Source organism: Adiantum capillus-veneris, chromosome 29 (genome assembly GCF_014529385.1).
Source record: "Adiantum capillus-veneris isolate H3 chromosome 29, ASM1452938v2, whole genome shotgun sequence".
NCBI classification, from domain to species: Eukaryota; Viridiplantae; Streptophyta; class Polypodiopsida; order Polypodiales; family Pteridaceae; genus Adiantum; species Adiantum capillus-veneris.
In genome coordinates, this window is record NC_140959.1 from 9,974,834 (window position 1) to 10,000,204 (window position 25,371).

The following is a 25,371-nucleotide window of genomic DNA, read 5'->3' on the forward strand; positions in this document are numbered from 1 at the left end:
CTCGAGGAAAGTATGGGTTTACTTTCTCAAGCACAAGGATGAAGCGTTGAGTGTTTCCAAAACGTTTGTGACACTTGTGGAGAATCAGAGTGGCAAGAAGCTTAAATGCTTACGCACTGACAATGGTGGAGAGTATGTTTCAAAGGCCTTTCAGGACTTTTGTGAGTCAAAAGGTATAAAACGTGAACTTACTGCTCCTTACAATCCTCCTCAAAATGGTGTTACTGAGAGGATGAATAGGACCATACAAGAGAAGGTCAGAAGTATGTTGTCTAATGCACAACTGCCAAATGGGTTTTGGGCTGAAGCTGTATCAACAGCTATTCAACTTGTAAATAGATCTCCTAGCAAGGTTTTGCAGAAGGATTCAATGCCAGAGATGGTATGGTCAGGCAAAATGCCCTCATACAAGCATCTCAGAGTCTTTGGCTGTGAGGCATATACTCACGTTCCAAAGGAATTTAGGAACAAACTTGAGCCAAAGAGTAGAAAGTGCATCTTTCTAGGCTATGGTAATTCTGGTGAGATGGGGTATAGACTTTGGGATCCCGAATCCAGAAAGGTTGTCCGCCGCAATGATGTTCACTTTAATGAATCCAAACATCATTCTAAACCAGTGAGGGTTGAGAAGATTAGAAGAGTTGTCTTCCAAGAAGATGGACCTGCACGTGCAAGACAAAATGTCAGGGCTCAAGAGGAGCAAGGACAGGATAGAGTGGAACCACAGGTTGTGGCTGAGCCTGAGCCTGAGCCACCTATTGTGCGTAGATCTGGACGTGTCACGCGACCTCTTGATAGGTTTGTTCCATCTATGAACTATGTCATGTTGACTGATTGCAATGAGCCTTCATGTTACAAGGAAGCAGTGCAAATGAAGGACTCCGGGAATTGGCAATTGGCCATGCAGTCAGAGATGACAGCTCTGCATAAAAACAAGACATGGAAGCTAGTTAAATTACCACAGGGCAAAAAGGCTCTACCTTGTAAATGGGTTTACAGGTATAAGATCACCGCTCATGATAGTCAGCCAAAGTACAATGCAAGGCTTGTTGCCAAGGGCTTTAAGCAAGAACAAGGCATTGACTTTGATGAAGTCTTCTCTCCGGTGGTCAAGATGACTACATTGAGATGCTTTCTTGCATTGGTTGCCATATTAGATTTGGTGTTGCACCAAATGGATGTCAAGACAGTGTTCTTGCATGGTGATTTAGATGTGGAAATTTACATGCAGCAGCCAGAAGGGTTTTTTGAGAAAGGCAAGGAAGATTGGGTATGCCAGTTGTTAAAGAGTCTTTATGGCTTAAAACAATCACCGAGGGCATGGTACCATAAATTCCACAAGTTTATGCTTTCTCAAGGCTACAAACGTAGTGAGTTCGATCACTATCTATATACAAAGAAGGCTAAAGATGGTAGTTGGCTGATCCTTATTTTGTATGTGGATGACATGTTGATTGCTGGCAAGCACTTGGAAGAAATTTCAGCTTTGAAGTCAAAGATGGCAAAATCGTTTGACATGAAAGACATGGGTGAGGCAAGTCATATCCTTGGTATGCGCATTGAGAGAGACAGATCAAAGAAGTTGATTTGGTTATCTCAAACAGAGTATATTGACAAGGTTTTGTAACGTTTCAATATGGAGAAGGGAAAGGCATTGAGTGTTCCATTGCCACCATATGTGAAACTTAGCAAACAAGATTGTCCTGTGTCTAAGGAAGAACATGCTGAATGGGATAAGATTCCATATGCTTCTGCAGTGGGTAGTTTGATGTATGCAATGATTGCTACTCGCCCAGACATTGCATTTGCAGTGGGAGTAGTAAGTCGATACATGTCAAACCCAGGCAAGAAACATTGGGAGGCAGTGAAAGGAATATTGAGATACCTGAAAGCTACAAAGAGTATGCGTATATGCTATGGGAGTCAGGAGCTAAGTGTAAAGGGTTTTACAGACTCAGATTATGCAGGTGACTTAGACAACCGAAGGTCTACGTCAGGGTATGTCTTTACATTGGCTGGTGGAGCAGTATCATGGCGTTCTAGATTACAAGATTGTGTTACTCAGTCTACTACAGAGGCTGAATATGTTGCAGCATCAGAGGCATGCAAAGAATCAATTTGGCTTAATCGACTAGTAACAGATTTGGGAATCAAAGAAGAGATGCCTGTGTTATATTGTGATAGTCAAAGTGCTATACAATTGGCTCGCAATCCAGTTTATCACTCAAAGACAAAGCATGTGGATGTGAAGTATCATTTCATCAGGGAAATGCTCGAGGATAAGCAACTTCAGCTTGTCAAAGTTCACACCACAGAAAATCCTGCTGATCTACTTACAAAAGGACTTCCCTTAGAGAGCTTTGCGCATTTTCGCAAGCAGTTAGGTGTAGGGTAGTACACCACTTCTCTACATCTCTTGTACATTAGCTTGTATAGTAGCTTCTCTCACACTTAAAGTACCACATTGGACTTTAAGTGGGAGGTTGTTGGGGTATAAAGACCAATGTGGTCGCCCAGGTAAGTGGGCGGGCCGCCAGGTATGTACACATATTCTTTTGTAAAAATCTAATAAGAACTCACTATGCTCTACACATTACAGTAGAGCGAGTTCACCATATCATCGTGCTCTTCTTCTCGCACTCTCTCTCGCGTCGCACTTCCGCTCGTACTCCTTCAGCTGGCTGTAGATCCCTTTGGGTATCGTCTACCAAACTCCTTAATTGCTTGACCCGCTTGATCTCCTCTATAGAGTTTGGATAAGTTCTTATCTTCTTCTTGGATCCTGGCCATTGTGGCTCATGAAGATCTTCCTTGTTGGTTTCTTTCTTAGTGGTCGTTTTGGTCTCCATGGTTTCACATGAGTCAGAATCCTCTTCAGCGTCGTTCATATATAAGAGGTCGTCACCAGTCCCTATGTTGGTCTTTGAACTAGGGTCTGACTTTGCTGCTTTTTGCGATCTCTTCCTTTGTGCTTTCTTCTTCTACTGAGACTGGGCAATTGATACCATGTCTCTTTCTTCCAGAATATAATTTTGTTTTTGGAGCATCGATCGTGTGAGTGTTAGCGGGTCGCCGTGACGGACGTCTGTGGGGCATGGAGACTTAATGAGAGTGTCAATCTCACCAAAGTGAACTCAGGGGCTACTCGCTCTACGACACAAGCAAATCAACCACTTCCTAGTCAGACAATCAATATGCGTCCAATCTCACCACTCTAGGTTATCATGCCTTTTCGGCATCCAAAAGAATCCGGAATGCCACAAAACTTAAGGAGAGGTATCACAACACTAAAGGGTTCAATTCTACCAAGTTCTGTCACCATCTGGGAAGGTATATAAATCATGATCCATCACAAAAAATGTGTAGAAAACTGAAACAGAAGTACTTGGAAAGGTCTTTCTTAAGCATAGAAACACTTATCCATGGTCAAAACATAAAAGAACAACCATTTTAACCTCCAAATCAATGCATTTATCTCACAAACAATGTGTTGCAAACCACAGCAGAATTGGAAATGATTACACTTAGATTGTAGAGCAAGAGACAAGGAACGCAATGTGCTATTCGAAAATGAATTCTGTCTACCAGTCAAGAGAAAAGAAGATTACAAGTTGTAGCAGGAAGAAGCCTCCACAATGTAGGTTTTTTATTCTTCAAATTAATGATAAATCTTTTCTCAAAACTAAGGGTTTTGACTTTAAAAGTTAAGGGGGCTTTGCCACGACCATCCGGCCTCTTACAAGGGTGTGAACTCAGAGGAGTAAAAAGGGTATTGTCTAATTACATCATGATTACAACTCATCCTAGGCTGAATTACATGGCTTTCTTTGAAACAATAGAGTATTTACAGGGTTTGATGTGCATACGCCTGTATATGCCTGTATCCACCAAACATTCCCCCCTTTCTATTCATTGCACGTCCTCGTGCAAGCTGTCTCTGAGCGAGTCTACTGTCTTCTTTCGAGCGTTGCAGTGCGATTTTTGAATTTTTGAGCTCGTGCTTCAATCTCAACTTTGGTGGCCAGCTCTTTGAAGGGATTACTGCTGAGGGTACTTTGGTAGGCGATGTGGCGGGCTGGCAGATCTTTTGTCATTGGGTTGAATATGGAAGAGTCCACTTTGAAGAAGCATGTCATGAAGCCTCTTCGAAGGTCTGCATGTAATGAGAAGGCAAAAACATGACTCTTGCATGCAATCCCATAATAACAATCCTGCTTGGGATTTCAGTCTCCATATTCCAGCAGAGCCCTCTTGTGCCTTCCACAAAAATCTGCCAGGGGTGTTCTGCTGCCTCTATATCATTGAAAGTTGTAATGCATGTGATGAGCATTTTGGCAATCTTTAGCAGCATCTTATAGGCGAGATCTGGGATCTTCTTCATCATGTGGATTACCCCTTTTAGAGTTTGATTCATGTAATGCTCGGATGGTGGGTTGTTATTGAGGGGCTTTGTAATTACTGGGTAGTTCAGCACTGCCGGTCTTTTGGTTTGCCAAATATAAAAACTATCCTAGGATCGCCGTCTGTTGATGAGATAGTAGGTGGGGTCGATCCTAAGATGCTGGGGAGCGTTCTTGTAATATGTTTCATCAGTTGGTCGCTGATCAAACCATTTTTTCTACCAGAGGGGCTGATTATCTAGGATGGCCTGAATCTGAAGGGCCGTAATTGGAACCTCTCTGTATTCCCCTCTGCTATTTGGTTCAAGTCAAGGAGCATCTTTTGCTGCCATAATCTAACTTCTTGCCGCATCAATGGCAGTGCGATCATCTCGTGTCCATGATTTTTAACTACCTCATCTGGAGTGATCATGAGGAGGGCAGCCGATTCCAACACTTTCAAATCATATTGCATATACGCCGTGAAGGGTCCTTTACTTCTGAGATCCAACACTGAATTTCATCCCTTGTCGACTCTGAAGTGGAGGTCGTGGCTGGATCTGCAGATTCTTGCGTGCCTTTTTCAGTGCTGGTAGTGGGTACCTCTGTTTGATGAGCTTCAAACATTGATTGTTTGAATCCTCCTCCCTGCTCAAACTCCCCTGGGGCCTGCTGATATTTTGGCTGATCTACTCTTAGAGATGATAATTCCCCTCTTGCCTCAGCCAACTGCCTTTTTAAATCTTCAATTTCCTCATCCTTGGCCTGGCCTGCCGTCATGATCTGCCCGTCATATTTCTCTTGTTTGAGGGCTTCTTTCAACTCTTTGATTTCCTGGCTTAAGGAAGTAGGTCCTGCAGTCGTCGTTGAGGAGGAGGGAGTCTCTTGTATGGCCAGGAGCTGAGTTAGAGATTTGCTAACCACCACATACGAGCCTTTTAGTTTCTCATTTTGTTATTTTTCCCCGGTTAGCTCCTCCTCAAGGCATTGCTGCTTGATCTGCAATGTGGAGATCGCCTCGTTGAATTGTTGCACTTCCTTGTAATAATATGCTGCATTCTCCTGTTCTCTCTACAACTCTCATTGTGCCTGGAGTTGTGCCTTCTTTAGTGCTTCAATTTGTTGCTTTAACTGCAAGGATTCTACTGCCGCTCTAGATGCTTCCTTTTTGTTGTCTTCTAACTCCAGCTCTCTTTGGTTGTAAAGAGCCCTTTGACATTGAAACTGCAGCTTGATCTGCTCTCAGTGAACATCAATGTCAAAGGATTTGACTAACTTCGCTCCTTCCTCCATGGTCTTTTGTGAGCGTGGCGATCTTGGCCTATGTTGGTCTTTTTGGCCCTGATCCAATTGCTCAGCCACCTCAGCTTGCTTTTCTCTTTGTTTCGAATCTCTTATATCATCAGAGGTTGTGGCAGGCTTTATTTGTGCAGACTCCATTTCTTGATCCGTTTGCTTTACCTCCGCTCCTTGCTTCGACAGTCCTGCAATTTCTCCTTTCTCTTTTTCCAAAGTCTCTCGAAGTGGTTCAACATCATTGGGAGAACCAAGGTCTTGACCTTGTTGGTCCTGTGTGTCATGTTGTTTCTCTTCTTGCGTGTAACTTTCCTCCTTTTTGTGTTGACTAGATTCATCGGATGATTCGAAATCATCGATGCGTGGCTTCTTTGATTCTTCTTTGTGCCTTTGCTCCATCTTTTGCTTGAGCTCATTGTGAATGCATTGCCGCATGGCGTCGACAATTTCCCTTTTTTTCTAGCTTTTTGCCTCTTCTGTTGCTCGATTCTTTCCAAAGCCTCTGTTTGCCTGCGTAGCAGCAAAATATTCTTGACTTCATCCTCTTCCTTTTCATCATCCCCTTCTATTCCTTGGGTTTGATGCTGATCTTGCTTTTGTTGGCAGAGCTTTTCCCTCAATGCCTGAGCTTCTTCCATTGTCCTCCTAGCATGAGTAATGGGGATAGCCTTTGCCAAGTGCGCAACCTTTTTCTTCAACCTGGTAAATCCCATGTATGGGCTGTCCTGCTCCTCCTCCGAGGACTGGTACTCCGAAGGATTGTCTCTCGAGTGGGACTCCTCTTCCTGGCGACTCCGAGCATGTGACTCGGTCTTCTCGCTGTCAGAGTCCTTTAGCGGTGCACTTTGCCTTGTCTATTTGACTTCTAGTTTCGGTCGTGTAGAGGGTCCTGCCACTCGTCTTACAGCTCTTTTGGATCTGTGGATTAGATCGATCTGCGCTTCGACAGGTGGTAGATCCTTTATCATTCCCATTGCTTGATAGGCTATACGTGTGAGCATTGGTCGCCCGTTCATGTAAGCTTTACTTTGTTGACTCCCCTTCAGGTTTTCTTCCACAATAGTGTCAAGAAGATAGTTGCCAAAGTCGCAACTGACCACCTTGCCTTCAGCTAAGCCCATTGCCATTACCACTCCCATATGCAACAAAGGTTCGGTATTCTAGGCAGCTTTTGCACCTTGAGATGTTGCGAGATTAGGCGCAATGACAGTTCAGTTTTTGAGTAGATTAGGTCTTGATACGTCAGCTTGTGGCCTCGTTGCTTCAGAAAGGCTTTGTCATTGTCTATTACCTTTGTTTTCTGCAATAGATTGTGCATCCCTTGCGGTAGGTGGAGGGCTTCATTGATAATTTCCGTTATGATCTTTACCTTGATGACTGCCCCATTCTTGTCTATCAGAGTTGCTTCCCCAATGTACTGAATTGAACTTATGAGCTTGTGAGCTCATAAGTCTGAAATCCGTTCCCCAAGGAGGCAGTCGTAAGAAATTTATCTAGATGTAGGCACCTGCCCCCTGCTTGCACTTCTAGTTTTTGGTGCAAAGTCCACATTTCCTATAGAAAGATTGTGGCCTTTACAATTTCTCCGTCTGCTGCTTGAAACCTTCCGATGAAGATGTTTGCCGGAATTGATTCGAGTACCTGTTCGATGAGGTGAGCTTTCTCAATTGATGAGATATCGGTTATCTCGTAAGGTGCTGCATTCCACTCCTTTGTGTTTTTCTTTGAGGCATCCTGTTGCCAATTTTAGCAAGTGAAAATAGGTTTTAGCCATTGATCAAAACTGTCGGAAAGTGTAAACTTGACCATAGAATGAAAAAATGAGCATAACTTTGTCAAAACTACTCCAAATTTGACCAAATTTCACCAGTGCATCTAGGATTACTATAGGCACAAGACTGTGATGTGACAGATGAAATTTGGCAAAAAGGAACATGGATCGCGATCCATGTTGGGAAGAATTTGAAAATTATAACTTTGGGAAGTTGTTCATGGGCATATGGAGATGCTACTGAGCAATTTTCTTTGGATTTAGGTACATGGATCGCGATCCATGTTGGGCAACATTTTATAAATCTGATGATACCATCTGGTAGGGTTCATCTAGATTATGCCTTGGTCCAAAAATTTTGGGATTTGGATAATTGGTTTGATACTTGGGCTAAATTTTGGAAACCATTTGCAAATTTATATATTTTTGGCCTTTTGAAGTGGATTTTGGGATTCAAATGGTTGGAAACTCTATGGCTTGGTTTTCTTGAACATACTGAATCAGATGGCATGGTTTCTGCCTATATTGGGCAAAAAGGTACATGGATCGCGATCCGTGCTGGACAGAATTTTGATACAGTTCTTGTGCACATTTGTTCCCATAAGTTTTCCTAGTACACTTGTAAAAAAATTTCAACTTTGGACATGTTTTTCCTTAGTTTGCCCCATTTTTTAGTTTATGGCATTGTTTTTTCCGTTTTGACCATATTTGTTTTTGGCAACCACTTTTTGGACTCATGTTTTGCCTGTGATCTATCATTGTTTTGATTTCTGATGAGTTAGATCTATAGTTCATAGCTTTGCCTGGTTCCTTGGAAAATTCCACCAGTCATTGAATTCTTTTGAGAAGACAACTGAACCCTGTAATTTTCACCATTTTGCAAGTAAATTTTGCTTAGTTTTGATCTTACCACCATCCTTAGGTTACAATTGCTTGTTGATAGACTCTGAGGAGAGTGTGAAATCTCTCAATTGACCTTAGCAATAATTTGAAAATTTGTTAGGACTTTATCTTTAGCCATTCTTGGTAGGTCTTGTTGGCATCCCAACATCTATCCTCTCCTGAGTTTTTTTCTTGGGATTTCTTTCTTGTGAAAATGATTAAAAGACCATTTGCAGACTGAAAGTAGAAATCCAGGAGGGTTTGATGATCTTTAGAGCACTTTTTGTGATCATTTTGCAACACTATTACCATTTGTACATTGTCTAGCTAGTGAGCCACTTTTATCTTGATTTTGGCAAAAAGGAACATGGATTGCGATCCATGTTGGGAAGCATTTTGAAAAGCCAGACATAGGAGTGTGTTCTTGACCCTCTAGTGTTGCTCCTGTAGAAATTTCCATGTTTTTAGGGTTTGGGGAACATGGATCCGATCCATGTTCCACCACTTTTTTCTGTTGTTTTTGCCTTGGCTGATTCTGTCAGTTAGTTGGGGTCTATTGATGAAATATTTCTGGTTTTTGATGGGTTTTGGACTTCCCCATTGGCCCTGTTAGTTTGCCAATTTTGTGACCTTGTACTGCTTTGATATGTTGTTTTGGCACTGTTGATGCAGTATGGGACACACACACATGCTCTTGCAAGGTTAATGATCATACTTGTCAAATCTGGTGTAGTAAGATTCACCAAGGTGGTCGCAGTGGGCAAAAGAAACTCCAGAAACTCTATGCTCATGTGGCTCTCTCTCTCTCTCTCTCTCTCTCTCTCTCTCTCTCTCTCTCTCTCTCTCTCTCTCTCTCTCTCTCTCTCTCTCTCTCTCTCTCTCTCTCTCAATGCAAATGGGCTTATGTTGCCCCATCTGACTATATGTTCCCAGTCTAGTCGGGATGCCCCATTTATACTTACCTTCATTGATCATATTTTGTTGTTCATATCACCTGCGGTTCGAACCGTTCGTCATTCTGACACTTGGTTTATAAATGGCATTTAATCTGCAGTTTTGATCCTTCAGAAGTTGGCTCAAAATTCATCTTGTGTCAAATATTTCCATATTTGCCATGTTCGAAGTGCTTAATTTGAAGTTTCGGCGTTTTCTTTCAAAAGTCAATTCTAACTTTCCTGGCTCGACTTATCAATTTTTTGTTGATTATCTATCGTTTTTTTTCTTTTTTTGTAAAAGAAAATTATTTATAATGATTATTAGTCGGCCAAAAATTAGCCAAAATTAGTGTCGCCTCCCTTATATACATACTCTTATTTTGGTATTAGATGGTGATGGTATGGCTCATGATTATGCCAATTAAGAGTCTGTCAGGCTCTGAAAAACTTGTTATATGTTTTTTAAAGAAAAGGAAAGGAAAGAAAACGAAAAGAAAAGAAGTAAGATGATAATATAGTATTTACAAATGGTAATCCTACCGCATTTCCCCCCTTCCTAGGGTGAGTCGTCCGCGACGAACATGTGTCAGAGTGCATGGGAATAAAGCGCGTGTCTATGCATAGCCGTATAGTGTGGCTCTATGATGCTGATGGAGGATATGCATGGGGAAACAAAATGATGTGCAAGAGATAGCTGCTGAACAATATGTTCAGTGGCTCTTGGTGGGGAGGTTCCTTGGAAGCTGCATGGTCCGAACAATAGTAATTGGAGAAGACGTGCTCTGTGTTTGACTGTGACCGGTAAAAGCTTTGATGTTGATGGTTGGGTTGCTTTTTGGCATTGTTTGATTTTCCATCGAAATTTCTTAGGTTTGGAGTCACTAGAAGACGCACCGTGAAGGCGAGGTTGGTTTGGTTGCCATACCCATTTGACTGTGTTTGGATGTTGAAGGTAGTGGTTCATTGGGTTAGGCTGTGTACCCACATCGGCGATGAGCAATTTGTTGTTGTTGAATTTCTATGTAGGCAATGCAGGCTCACATGTATTGGTTTGTCGTTTAGGTATCCACAACTGCATAGGTTTAGTTTCCATGATTGATTTCTTAACCCATTTTTTCTTGACCATGGTGGTGGAGTATCGCTGAGTTGGTGCATGTGGTGATGGTAGAGGTTCCCATACATGGTCCGTTTGTACAAATGGCGTGGCAAAAGATTTGCCCTCGTGTGCGAGGAGTAAAGTGTTGTCCTGCCAGTTTGGTGTGGCTTGATAAGTGCGCATCCACGACACTCCTAGAATGACTGCTTCGTTAAGATGTTGATCTTTGACCACATGAAATTGATGCGGATATACGGTTTTATCAATGGTGATAGGTAAATTTAGGTGGCCTAGACTGTTCATAGTGCCTTTGTTTGCTCCTATAGTGTTGGGCATTAGAGGTTCCTGCGTGATTTTTCTGAAAGTGGAATAGTTAACCACATTAGCTCTGGCCCGTGTGTCCACTAAGGCTCGTTTGGTGGTGCCATCAGCAAATTGTAAATGAATACGTAGATCCATTCCTCCTAACCATGTAGCTTCTTTTTCTATGGATGTTATCAGAGCATTCACAATAGCCACTTCGTGTTGTGCTTTTTTTTGGAAGTTTGCTTATTCTTTGCGTTTCAATATTCTGAGTTTGGCTTCCTACTGTGCTTGTTTCCGAATGTCCTATGCTTGACGTCTGCGCTAAGCTACTGCATGGAGTGTTGCGAGTTCGTTTGGTGTTAGCGAAAGAAGATATTTCTTTAATCTGCAGCCACTCATCCAATTAGGCATCTCCTCTCCTGCTAATGTTGCAGGTTTGATGGTGCCACTTTGCTATATATCATGTATTACAAAAGGCCCCATTCCTTGCTTTTTGAGTTTTTTGGAGTGTTTTTTGAGGGTATACATCAGAATTTAATCCCCTTTTTGGAACTCCTTCCAATTACGTGTTGATCATGAAAATATTTCATTTGTTTTTTTCTGAGCATATATCCCAGCTATCGCCCTAAGTCTGGTTTCATCTAATTGTTCGAGGGTGTCTAGTCTCTCCGATAGCTCATGGCCCGTCCATCCTAACTGTGTTGCCACTCTTAGGGATTTGATTAGGAATTCCAATGGTAGGATCACATTAATCCCGAATACTAGGTTAAAGGGAGTTGTTTCAATGGAAGTTTTAAAAGCTACTCGGTAAGCCCATAAGGCTATGTGTAGCTTTTGATCCCAATCATTCCTTGAGTCAATGACTATCTTGGTGAGCACGGTGCATAAAATTTTGCTGGTACTCTCTGCCTGCCCATTAGCGTGCGGGTGATAGGGTGCTGATTTGTGATGGACCACCATGAATTCGTCAAGGAGGCTTTCAATGACGTCGTTCAAAAAGCGTGTTCCCCTATCGCTCACTATTTTGATTGGTAGTCCATATCTCGTAAAGAGCGTTTTTGAAAAGGAACTGAGATGTAGTTCTTGCATCATTTTTTTGGGTTGCTTTTGCTTCCGCCCATTTTTTCATGTAGTCTGTTGCTACGATGATGTATTGTGCGTGAGTCCAGTATCCTGGAGGTATGATGGGACCAATGAAGTCAATGCCCTATTTGGCAAAAGCACGTACACCCATCATTGGCCTCAATGGCATTTCATCTTTCCTTTGGGGTGGTTTTATGCGTTGACATTCATCACATCATTTGACATATGTCTCTGCATCCATAAATAGGGTTGGCCACCATATGCCTGAGTGTAGCGCAAGCCTTGCCGTTTTATCAGGCAGAGAAGTGTCCCCCTGGCTGTCCTGAGTGTGCGTGATCTAGGGTAATGTAATATTCACTTTTTGTAGCACACTGCCGTAGTTGTTTGTCCTTTCCTTGCCTATACAGTTGATTGGCAATGATCAGATAGTGTTTGGTCTCTTCTTTGACAGTTATCATTCTTGCTTTGCCCCATTCCGTTGGAAAGGTTTGGTTTTTTAAGTACTCAACTATGTGAGCACTCCATTTAGGTGCTTGTACTATGCGAAACATGGTGGCATGTTCCACTGGAGGTTGCATTATACAACTATCACAAGATTTTACATATGTATGGACACTGTGTTCCATGTTTGGCCATTAGACACCCAATCTTTGTAGCCGTTGGCCTGTCTGTGTTTCACCATTGTGAAATCCCGTATTTTGTATATGAGCTTGTTTGAGGTAGTAGGTGGTATCTTCCGACTGTAGACAGAGTCTCAGTATCCCATCCTTATCGTGTTTGTACAACCGTCCTACTAAAAGCTGGAGATTTCGTATTTAATGGATAACTGATGGTTGTCTTTCTATCTGCAACGAGTCAATTGTGAGTAGAGGAATGACCTCTTCGCTCCATCTCGACACCATTTCAATGTTAAACAAATATGAATCAGGAAGGTCATCATCGACACCCTCAGGTGCTTCCCATGAAATAGTCATGAAAGATGATCTGCTCTTTGGTGTGTGGTCCCCTTTTTTACTACCACCATGAAGTCAAACTCAAGTAGCAGTATAAGCTAGCAAACAATTCTTCCAGTGTTGCAAGGTTTGTTTACTAGATATAGCAGTGCTTGATGATCCACGAAGAAGACAAACTTGTTTGCTAGAAGGTAGTGTCTAAATTTCTTTACAGCGTAGATCATTCCCAAACCCTCTCTTTCCGTGGTGGTATAATTTCTCTCTACGTTGTTTAGTTGCCGACTAGAGTAGCAAATGGGAAAATCCATTTTCTTCTCTCCTGGATGGGCTAATATGCACCCGATGGCATAGGCTGATGCGTCCACATGGACATGAAAGATTTTGCTCCAATCAAGGGCTTGCAAAATTGGAGCCAAAATTAACCGTTGCTTCAATTTTTGGAAAGCCTGCTCACGTTGCTCCGTCCATTCGAACTTAGTTATGAGGACATACAATGGCTTAGCTATTACAGATACATATATATGAAACGCTTGTAGTACCCGCAATGCCCCATAAATGCTTGCACTTCTTTTATCTTCGTTGGTCTCGATAGTGCAACAATTATTTGTACCTTTTCTTGATCAGTTGAAATTACGGTTTTGGACACAATGTGGCCCAAAATTCTACCTTGTCTTACCATGAAGACACATTTTTTCGGGTTTAAGCAAATACGATACGTTTTGCATTTTTCAAAGACTTTTCCCAGATGAGCGATGTGATCACTTCGTCGATGAGAGTGAACACAAAGATCATCCATGTAGATCTCTAGAAATTGTCTGAGATATTCTTTGAATGTGTGGCTCAATTAGTCTTTGAAATATAGCCGATGCATTGGTCAAGCCGAAAGGCATTAGGCAAATACACCCCACTCTATCGCAAAAGCTACCTTATGTTGATTTTCCGCTTTGATTGTCAACTGGTTGTAGCCCGAGAACCCATCCAAGAAACTATAGGCCTCTTTCCTTGCTACCCTCTCAATAAAATGATCGGTTATTGGCAATGCATAGTTATCCCTGATGGTGGATGCATTTACCTGTTTGAGGTACACAGACACGCAGTTTTCCATTGGGTACCACCACAATTGGGGACACCCAATCGGTGTGCTCAATCTCGTAGATAAACTCAGCGTCCTTCAGTTTGTCTATCTCCTCCTTAGTTTTCTTGGAAGAAGTTTCATTGTACGTGTAAGGATGTTGTTTGCGTGGTCTGGCATCACTCTTAAGGGGAATCATGTGCTGACAGATCTCAGGATCTATCCCCTTTAGATCTTTGTATGACCATGCAAAGACATCTTTAAGATCGTCTGAGCGTATCGACTAAAAGTTGCTCTTCCTCTTCAGTAAGGTCCATGGCAATGTATGCCGGTTTAGGCTCCTCACCTGGTTTTGCTAAGTTGATGCTTTTGGTGTTTTCAGGCCCATCATATGAAATTCCTGGTTCTTTGGGATCTTGTTTGGGTTTTTGCACCACGATCTTCCTATCTTGAATGGTATACTTCTTATAGTGGGAAGGTGCATTGAATTTATCATCATTGGATTCCTCATTAGTTTTCGTTTTTGTTGTCCAAACTTCCTTCAAGGATCGCTTCAACTCATTGTATTTGACTTTGTGCTCCATTTTGGACAACTTAATTGATTTTTTGGTAGTTTTCTCTTTTTTTGGTTTTTGTGCGTTTGCTTTTTTCGATTTGGTTTTGGTTGAGTCAGATTTCATGTATTTCTTTGATATCTTGTCCTTGAGGCAGTCAACCACTTCTACTAATTTTAAGTACTGCGTTTTGTCAGTTAATAGAGGTACTGGGTCCTCGTTGTGCTTGTTTTGGTTGTTTCTGTGATTGCACACGTCGATCCTTCCGTTTGATGCTCTGACTTGAGCTACCAGACAGCTCGTCGTCCGCGTTATCCTCTAGCATCTTATCCGTCAAGTCTTGAAAATCTTCTTCATCCATTTGGTCAAGGTCTCTTACAGAGTTTTTTTTCCACATGCATCGGCACTCAGCCACCCCGTCCTTGTCGGGGACGTCCCCCTCTGTCTTCGAAGTTAGGTTGACACCCATCATCCGGAATGGAATGATATCATACCCTTCCTCATCACAGAATTTGGTGAGGGTCACCACGTTTACACAAACATAAAGAGTGGCTAGTATTTGTTGCCATCCAAAAGATGCGAACATATCTTTTGAAAAAGGTTATGGTATGTATGCCTCGTCTTGTGCAGTCCTATCAAGAATACTGTTTTTTTTTTTTAACTTTCGCATTCCGAAGCTTCTCTTGTCCACTGGTGAGCTTTGTTCTGTAGCCAAGCCGGTATTCCTCCTTCCTGATCAATTGTCAAATGCAAGTCTTCTCCTGGGGTTCTTTCTACGTCTCTATAGCTATGATCTGTGACACTAATTTTCGTAGTGACATCCTTGTTCCTGAGATAGATATAGTCTTAGACCCAATTTTGCACCATTTTGAGATGACGGATGAATGGTCTGCTCAGTATGATGTCGAAATTGCTGCTCTCATCAAAATTCATAATAGAGAATGTGTGTTCATATGCAGTTCCACAAGAGGTTACTACTATCTGCTCCAAGATGCCAATGGGTCTTTCCAGATACACCTTCACAATAATCCCCTACCTTGTTTATTGGTACTGGCTCATGTTTAGTTTGTTTCAAGGGATGTGTCTTTAGTGTGTTTGGAGAAACCTCGGGTGAAGGAATAACCAGCCCTATTTTTTCCAAACTTTTTGCGACCTCGTCCCAAAGATGTGGTCTAATATGCAGTAACTCTGACAGAGTCAATGTACAACGGATAGGGGATGACATCAACTCGTGAAGAGTTTTAGTATCCATCATCTTAGGATTGGCTTTCCATTGAGATGGGACTTTCCTTACCTCTGATCGAGTTTCAGGATTACCAATAAATGAAGGTAAAATCTTCAACGACTGCGGTTTACTGTCTTCCAATATTGCTGTGCTTGCATCACCATACAATGATGTGATGTCATTTGGGTAGAGCTCATGCTCCAGGTGGATTTCTGGGATAGGATCTGACACAAGTGTGTCTTTTCTATTCCTGATTTGTTCCCATAGCTCTTGAGGCCATTGTTCTTCTACCTCCGGAATTGGCAGTGGTACTTGAGAATGCATCCCATCTCGTATCCAATGGTGTTTCTTCTATAGGATTTGGTAGGTTATTTTCTTCAATTCCCCGTCCCTCTAATTCCTGAATATTTTCTCGGATTAGTACCTCGATTTTTGGAGCCGTAGAAAATTATGGTTCCATAAGCGCTTGAGCGGCTTAAATGAGCTCCTTGCACATCTTTAGCCTCTCTTTCTCATAGCTTAGATGAGGGTACATTAACCACCTATCCTCTTGGTTTGGTTAGGCTTTAGCCTTGCCTAGTAAGCTTTTAGAATTGCATCCAAAGGTTCGAACACCTTGTCTACCAAGACTGACCCCCCTGATGGCAGATCCGATGGGTTTTTTATCTCGTTGTTGCCCTTCAGGTATCTTTCCCTTTGAAGTTGTTCCTCTTTTTTCAGCAATTTGGTTTCCAAGGCCGTTTTTTCCTTTTCCCTTTGGCTTTCATCTTGTTTCGTTTTGCCTTCCAGGATTTTCTAGGGGTTCGGACAGATAAGTTGTATGTCTCTGTTTGGCTGGCTGGGATGTTCCTTGATGCCTCATGTGCTTGAGCTCTAGTGATCGCGTTTATCGGAATGTTCGGTTCTGTTTCTGATCCACTCGAGCTTGGCACAATCCCCATTTTGTTCATGGTTGCTTTTCCTTTGTTTTCAGGGTTTTTTGGACAGTGTGGAATGAGATGGTCGTTCGTGCATCCATCACAGAATCCAAAAATTTTCACCCGTTCTCCTTTGTTTGGACAAACTCTAGCCCAGTGGTCACCGCCACATTCATAGCATGGTCCTACAGGTGGTGGAGAAGCTTGTGGAGCTCCATTGTTTGTCTTGTTCTAGGAGGGTAGCCCCTAGGTTTGTAGCCCTGATTTTCCATGAAGATGAGCATATTCTCATCGACCAAATAATGGTTTTTAGTTAGATGTGCTATGTATGAGGGCTCGGGCATTTCTACTGGAATTATCCATGGATTATGTCCCTCTGGAGCATATGCATTCCCATCAAATCCCCTCTCATAAGTATTGTCTGAATCTTCTCGATATAAGACTACTTGGACCATACTCTGATCAAAAGGTGGTTCTATGGGTTGAGAAATCCTTACCATAGCCCTATTTTCCTGGGGTAAGGGAGGTTGGTGTCCCAACACAGGTTGAGCTTTTTCCTGCCCCAAGATTGTGTTAGTTGGCCCCACTTGGTACCTTGAAGGGGGTGGAAGTTGTTGCCCTCCATGTGGTCCGTATTGTCTCTCTCTAACATAGTTCTAATTATAGAAACATTTGTGAGTTTTATGGTTTGTCCATTTTTCTTTTGTAGCACACCATTCAATATTCGCTGTGCATTTGCTCTTGGCCTTTGTGGAAGGTTGCACCTCTGGGTTGGATGATCTCCTCCACAAGTATCACATTTTTGGGTGGGCGGTTGTCGCGTGTTTGGGTTTTCCTGTTTCCTTGGATTATCCTCCTGATCACTTCCTCGATCATTCAATAACGTCCAACACAGTTGGGTTTTTCCCTCCCAATTTTGTCGTGGACTCACTAGTGGTTGAAGAGGGGCTATTCGTGCCCTGATCTGTGTCTTCAGTCACCTCCCCATATGCCTTGCAGTTGTCTACAAGATACAACGCCTCTTTTGTGACTTGCTTTTTGAGCGTGTCATTTGTAATCCTTCTATGAGAAGGATTGATAGTCTTTCATCCCGAGGTAATTCTCGAGCAGGGCATATTTCCATGTATTGCTTGAAACAAAGTGATACTTCCTTCACTTTCTCTTTTTCCTTTTTCCTAAATGCATAAATGTGGGAGACAGAGTTATGCTTGATTCCTCTTTTTGAGAATTCCTCAGTGAATTCTGGAAGAAGGTGCTCAATACTTGGGAATTCCAAGCTGTTTAATGGTTCGAACCAAGTCAAGGAAGTACCTTCTAATGTTAACCCAAATCCTTCATATTGAGTGTGGAAATCAGTTACCTGTTCCACTCTCAACACTTGTTTGAAGATTGAAAGATGGGCATATGGATCTCCGGATCCATTATACTTTTTGGACACGTATTTTGCCACTTGAGATGGTCACATATGTCTGGCCTCTGCAACCATTCTAACAACTCCTAGTCCGCCTGGTGTGGCTTCTCTAGGTTCATAATCTCCTCTTGGTACTAGTAGTGGTATCCTATCCGCTATACGTTCATCAAGTCGATCGTGTGTAATACTCGGAGGGATTCTAGTGGTGTAAGTAATGTCAAGAACAATACTGTCCCTATGTGTGTTCATGGAAGCCCTAGACGCCATCGATCCTAAAGGTCTTGTTTTTGGGACTCTTTCATGTCCATAAGAATCCTCTACCCTGGTTCTCAAGGGGCTCACGATTATAGTCTCAGGTCTGGTGTGCGTAGTCATGGTTTTTACCTCTTCTGGATTTACATAATATTGGTGGAGTGGTCCTCCAAAATATTTATATCTCTCCAACTCCTTTCGATCCATTGGAGAGTACTTTTGGCCATACTTGTCCATTATGACCACCTGAATACTTCTGCTCTCCGTGTACGTGTAAACATACAAGTATTTTTGGTCTGTCATTTCTTTGATGCGGGGCTCGTCACATCTGTAATTGAGTGTTTGTTCTCCATTATTGAACTTATAAAGCCCCACATATGTGTTGTCTGTGTTAAGGCACTCTGTCTCGTTGGTGCATTTGAGTACCACGTTATGTTTCTCCATTTTGGGTGGTGCATCGGCCAGTTCACTATCTACCTTGTCCTTGGTGTCGATCATTCCCCATTTATCCACAATGAAAGGGTTATGAACCACCAGGTACATTACTCCCTCTCGGTCGAAATATCTATCCCCATCATAATCAACATCTACAAGGTCTCTGAACTCGCTCGGCTTATTTTCCAACTTAACACAGTAGTGGTCCATTCCATCCTTATAGATTTTGTCCTTAAGCACATTTTCAAATTGAAACTTCAAATACAACAATTTTACATCAGATGCAGGCTGAAAAGGACCTGCACCCATCGAAGCTTTTTCCTTAGGGTTTGACTTGTTAGAATCTTCAGTCATGAGGCTGTATGATCTCTCAGACGAAGTGTCAGAGAAACTCTCCTCTAAAATGGGTTCCAAAGGTGGAAGTGGTCTCTGATTCACACTTTCTTCCACTGAGTGATTACTCCCTTGATCAAAGATGCTGGGGTTCCTATTTTGGTACAATCTTCCTGACCGTAAATTCATGAAGAATTGGTAATACAAAATCTAAACCGAGTTACTTCATTAAATAGTTTGAATCTCCTGTTTGATCTTGCTTGCTGGGTAGTATCTTCTAGTACCTACAACCTGTCAAGAATTTGCTTGATAGCTGTGAGCTTACAACCGTTCTTGTTAGTTCTTGCTTTTATTCGACAAAACTTAGCACATAATTCCCTACACAACCTCAACAATTTGGGTCCAATTTCAATTTTGAAAGAAGCACCAGGTTGCTATGGACTAGCTCTTTGTATGGTAAGTTTCTGTTTCTGTTCTAACTCAGAGGTACGTGGATCGCGATCCATGTTGAGAAGCCAATTGAACTTTTTTTGCCATCATTAGATAACATGATTAAGAGATCTTGTGGTACCAAATTTTTTAGAATTGAACCTCTGGATTGGAAGCTAAGTTGATTTTGTCACTTTGCATGATCTTCTGTCAGTTCTGAGTTGTTGGGATGGTTTCTTGCACCCAAATTCAACTCTGGAAGGACCACTAGACTCTCTGTGATGCCCTCTAGCTATGGTACCAGTTTGGTATCAATTTGTGTGAGGGGAACATGGATCGCGATCCATGTTTCTTTGTGTCAAAATACACTAAATTTTGTCCCACAGCTAGTCCTTGGCCTAGTGATGTTGGCTATATGGTTTTGAATGCTTTAAAGCTTTTTAGGACAGAAAAAAGTCAGTTTTAGGGTTGATTTCAGTGGTTTTCCCCTTTATCTGATTTTTGCCCCCTTTTGCCCTCTTTTTGAAATTTTCTGATAAGGGTCCTTTGGGAGAAAGTGTTTCAATTGTTATCACTTCCCTACTTGCCTTTTATCTGCTCAAAATTCCAAAAAGGTACATGGATTGCGATCCATGTTTGGCAAGATTTTGAATTGACACTTTGTGAGCTGATCACACAAGGTATGATGATGCTGTTCCCCAAGTCTTTTTGGATTTGATCAATTTTTTCCTAGTGAGAAGCAAGATTTTGTGTCAGTTTTGCGGTTTTTTGCAAACAACTCCTTTTCAGGTATTTTGACCAATTTTCTTCTATGGCTCCTTTTGGAAAAGTTGTTCACTTAGTAATCAGGAGTACATTGATCGAATCTCACTGTCAGAGGTCTACCTGGAACATGGATTGCGACCCATGTTGGGAAGCATTTGTACATGAAATTTGGTTTTGTTGATTCCCAGCTTCTAGTTGATCCCAATTCTCATCCTTTTTTGAATTTGGACGAGTAAAAGTTTAGTTTTTCATTGTTTTCCCCTTTTTTCCCGGTTTTGCTCTGCTTACCCCCATCTTTTGATTTTTTTGATCTTTTAGCACTCTAGTTCTGACCAAACTCAGGGTTTTGATGCCTGACAACCTGTTCTAAGCAAAGGAAATAGTTTCAGCACATTTTGCCCAAAAGGTACATGGATCGTGATCCATGTTGGACAAGCAATTTGAAAGTTTTTAGCACAGTCTTTTTCAACCAATGTTTTTATCCCCTTCTTGAAAGTTTTGCCGGGTTTGGTCGAGTTTTGAAGCTTTGACCATCACTTCTTCAACTTTCTAGAGTTACGATCTTCAACACCAAAATAAGGTTTTTGACATTTTTTCCCTCGATCCTTTTGGCCCCAAATGATGGTGTAATTTCTTTCCTAACCTACTCCTATAAACTGAAATGAATCTGCAAACATAACTGCACTTAACAGTACAAAAATAACAACAAAGTGTGTGGTGGAACATCCCTTTCCAAGCATGTGAAAAATCAAAGAACGAAATACTATCTTGTACTTCACTCACAGCGTTCTTTGCTCTTAAGAAATAGCACTGGCTAGTCACAGACTCCAGTCTCTATCAAGCACTAAACCTACGTCTAGCTGCTTCAGAGTCTATGTGTAAGCGGAACGGGTATCAAAATCTTGAAGGGAGATTTTTTTGCTTTTTGTAAACTGAGTCACTCACCACCTAAGGATCGGTTTCCCCGACAGCGGAGCCAATGTTAGCGGGTCTCCGCGACGGACGTCTGCAGCATAGCTCTTTTGTACTAACATAATGTCAATAGGAAGCGACTCGGGATGGGGCACAGAGACTTAATGAGAGTTTCAATCTCACCAAAGTGAACTCAAGGGCTACGCGTTCTACGACACAATCAACTCAACCACTTCCTAGTCAGACAATCAATATGCATCCAATCTCACCACTCTAGGTCATCACGCCTTTTTGGCATCCAAACGAATCCGGAACGCCACGAAACTTAAGGAGAGGTATCACAACATCCTACCAAGTTTTGTCACCATCTAGGAAGGTACATAAACCATCATCCATCATAAAAAATGTGCAAAAAACTGAAACAGAAGTACTTGGAAAGGTCTTCCTTAAGCATAGAAACACTTATCCATGGTCAAAACGTCAAAAAACAACCATTTTGACCTCCAAATCAATGCATTTAGCTCACAAACAATGCATCGCGAACCATAGCAAAATTGAAAATGATTACACTTAGATTGTAGAGCAAGAGACAAGGAATGCAATGTGCTATTCGGAAACGAATTTTGATTACCAGATGAGGAGAAAAGAAGATTACAAGTTGTATAGGAAGGAGCCTCCACAATGCACGTTTTTTATTCTTCAAACTAATGATAAATCTTTTCTCAAAACTAAGGGTTTTGACTTTAAAAGTTAAAGGGGCTTTCCCACGACCATTCGGACTCTTACAAGGGTGTAGACTCAGAGTAGTAAAAAGGGTATTGTCTAATTACATCATGATTACAACTCATCCTAAGCTGAATTACATGGCTTTCTTTGAAACAATAGAGTGTTTACAGGGTTTGGTGTGCATACGCCAGTATATGCCTGTATCCACCAAACAGTGAGTACGTTTACCAGTACCACAGGTGTACTTTGTGATGGCTCTTTAGTAACCTCAATCAAGTTTAATGGCGTGATATTCGGTGCATTTGGATTATTTGGACACTGGGCAATCCAATGATCTATGCCACATCGATTACACATGAGTATCGGCATTGTAGACGTGCTTGCTTGATTGGTTTGCATTAGTGTGGCATTCTTTTGTAGCCTAATAGGACACTTGGCCACATGATGTGGACCTCCATACTCATAGCATTGAAGAGGTGGTCTCTTAGCAGTGTAATTGATATTTTGGCCTCTTGCAACAAGAGCAGCTACTTGATAAACATGTTTGACTTGTCCCCAATAGTCCTCCATGTAGTATTGTGGACTTTCTTCAAGTGCATCCATCCCGTAGGCAATATTAGGGTCTATATCTTCCTCACAGCCTTCCAAACAAGCAATAGATGACTCACAACCCACTTGATTCACAGAAGCGATTCTCGGATGTGGTGGTTGCGGTCCTAGCACTGGAGGTGGTAAGGGTGTTTTTTGAACAACATTTTGGGCCCTAGGGACCATGTGTTGTGATGTTTGGTCAAGAGATGGGGCCGGCATCAATGCAGGCACTCGAGGTGTGTCTGTCCATGCTAAGGTTGGTCTATTGGCCATCGTGCACTTAAATACTATGCAATCCTTAGCTTGATGACCATACCTCCCACCACAGGCATTGCAATTCCCATTGAATTTTACTCTAAAAGGGCATTCACTGGTACTATGTGGGCCATAGCATACTGAGCACCATTGTTGTTCCCTTCTTGGATACGTATGATTGTTTTGTGGAGCACGATTGTCTCTAAGACTCTCTTGATTGGCCTTGGTGCGATTTGCTAAAGTCATCTCAAATATCTTTGGCTCCTTAGCAATAGGCTTTAGGGTCATTGGTTGATGTCCCAATTCTTGTGAGCTAGTAGATTTAGGCTTGATAGATACTCTTTCTCCTTGAATCTCTAAATTATCCTCCAATCAGATCGCATTGGTGGTGACTGCTTCCCAAGTGGTGATACCTCTAATGACTAGGCCATTGTGGATATCCTCATGTTGTAATCCCCTAATGAATCTATCAAGCAATTGATTATTATTGAAGCGCTCATTTGGATTACAACGAGAGTTCAAATGCTTTAAGCGACTAATAAAATCTCTCACCGACTCTCCTTCCTCTCATTGGGATTTCTAAAGCTGAGAGGATACACCCCAAAGCACTCCCTCTCGTATGTATTCTTTCGAGGACAGTCTCCTAAGAGTAGGGTAAATCGTTTTTTCTTCCACCCTTAGGGTTCTATACCAATCTCTAGCCTTCCCACTTAAGGTTAGGCTTAAAGCATTACTCTTATGCAGGTCATTGTGTTCTCCTAGAGAATCGCATATTTGTTCAAACACTTTGATATGCTTTTTCACATCCCCGTCTCCACTAAATTTTTGTGTGAGCTTGGCTATTTGTATTGCCTTACTTCTAGGTTCTCTATCAGGCGTGTTACGCATATTCTCAGCAACAATAGATCGATCGATAGCTTGAGCAAACATTGCCAGTCACCTAAGTGAGCAGGAACCGTGGGTGAAGGCGCTCTAGAGACTACATGTGGAGCAGGTATTGGCATTGGGCTTGGCGCATAGGAAGCCCTTGGGTTCCATGTTTGGTACGGTGTTGTACCATGTGGCGGCCCAAAGTTCATGTGTGGCCCTAGGCATAGCAGACGTCGGATGTGACATGGTAATGCTAGCCGGTATGGTCCCATGGAAATAAGAGCTTGGTTGTTATGGTTGTGGAGCATAGGTTGTTGAAACAATGGGAGGGGTAGGAACTATATGAGTACGAGGACCCATACGTATATACGATTGATACACACTTGTAGGGACCGTTGTCGACATTGAGCTACCATGTAGCGGTGCTTTACTGACAAATGAGGTCCATGGCATGTTTCTTGGCATGCCCATCATTGCGGTAGGCATGGTAGTTGTGGTGTCATCAAGGGAAATATGAGCTAGACTTGGAAAAGTAAAGCTATCACTTGTGGGCTCAGAGTGCACCGTAGACCCCTGACAAAACAACATATGGAGGATCCATCGGACTTACTGAGGGAGTCTCCATTTGCGATAAAGTTGGTTGTTTAGCCTTCCCTATATCCAAGAATCTCATGAGACCCATTGAAGGCATGCGGATCCCGGGGGATTCACTGTGTTTTTCCGTACGGTACCATGTGAGTGTACAATAGGGGGGTTTTTAGATTTTGTACATAAGCGTATACAATAGGGGTAGCCCCTCATTAATTCATACTCATACCGTACACATAAGGGAGGGGGGGGGAGGGGGATACTCATACCGTACACATAAGGGAGGGTGGGGGGGGGGGGGGGGGGGTGGGGATGTGGGGGGGGGAGGGTGGTCACATTGGGGCTACATTCAACTACCCTGAGCCACCTTAAATACATTAGTAAGCCTCTCTCTCTCTCTCAGCTATTGTCTACTGTCTTTTATCTTTGATATAATTTAATCAAGTGTCAATATATGGTTCTCTAAGAGGGGATAACAAATTTAATCTCTCTCTCTCTCTCTCTCTCTCTCTCTCTCTCTCTCTCTCTCTCTCTCTCTCTCTCTCTCTCTCTCTCATCGATGAATACTTTCATGTTGTGGTGAAAGTAAGGGCAAACTTGAAATTCTCTCGTTTTCTTGGTCAAAATTAGAAGCTTTTGTCGGTAATTACACTAAAACTTATGTAAATTTCCTCGTAGCCAAGCTCAAACCCCTCTAATTTGTCACAATTCCCAAAATAGCCTTCAAATTTTTAAAATTCCCAAAGTACCCATGTATCTATTTTTATCGGATTGATCAAACTTTTCTAATTTTTATTTCTTTTTGACAATTGAGATGCATTTTGAGTGGTTAGCATGTAATTTGTCACATATTACCTCACAAAACAAGCGATTATGTCCACAAAGATCACACATAAGTGTAGTTATCAACAAAATGTCCATCATTGAAGAACAAGAATACATCCTAATTCCTCTTTGTCCTGCCACACATTGGCTAGAGAGAGAGAGAGAGAGAGAGAGAGAGAGAGAGAGAGAGAGAGAGAGAGAGAGAGAGAGAGAGAGAGAGAGAGAGAGAGAGAGAGAGTATGGATAATGTTAAAGTTGGTATTTATTATGCTAGTTGAAATGTAGAAATGACAAAGTCTAGATGAGAGAGAGAGAGAGAGAGAGAGAGAGAGAGAGAGAGAGAGAGAGAGAGAGAGAAGAAGAAGAAGAAGAAGAAGAAGAAGAAGAAGAAGCGTATTTTAACGTCGTAGGAAACTATCCGTGAGATCTCAAAGATCGATTTGACGAGGAGAGTTGAACTCAAGACCTTTTATTCAAGAGGAAAATGGTGTGAGAGAGAGGGAGAAATGC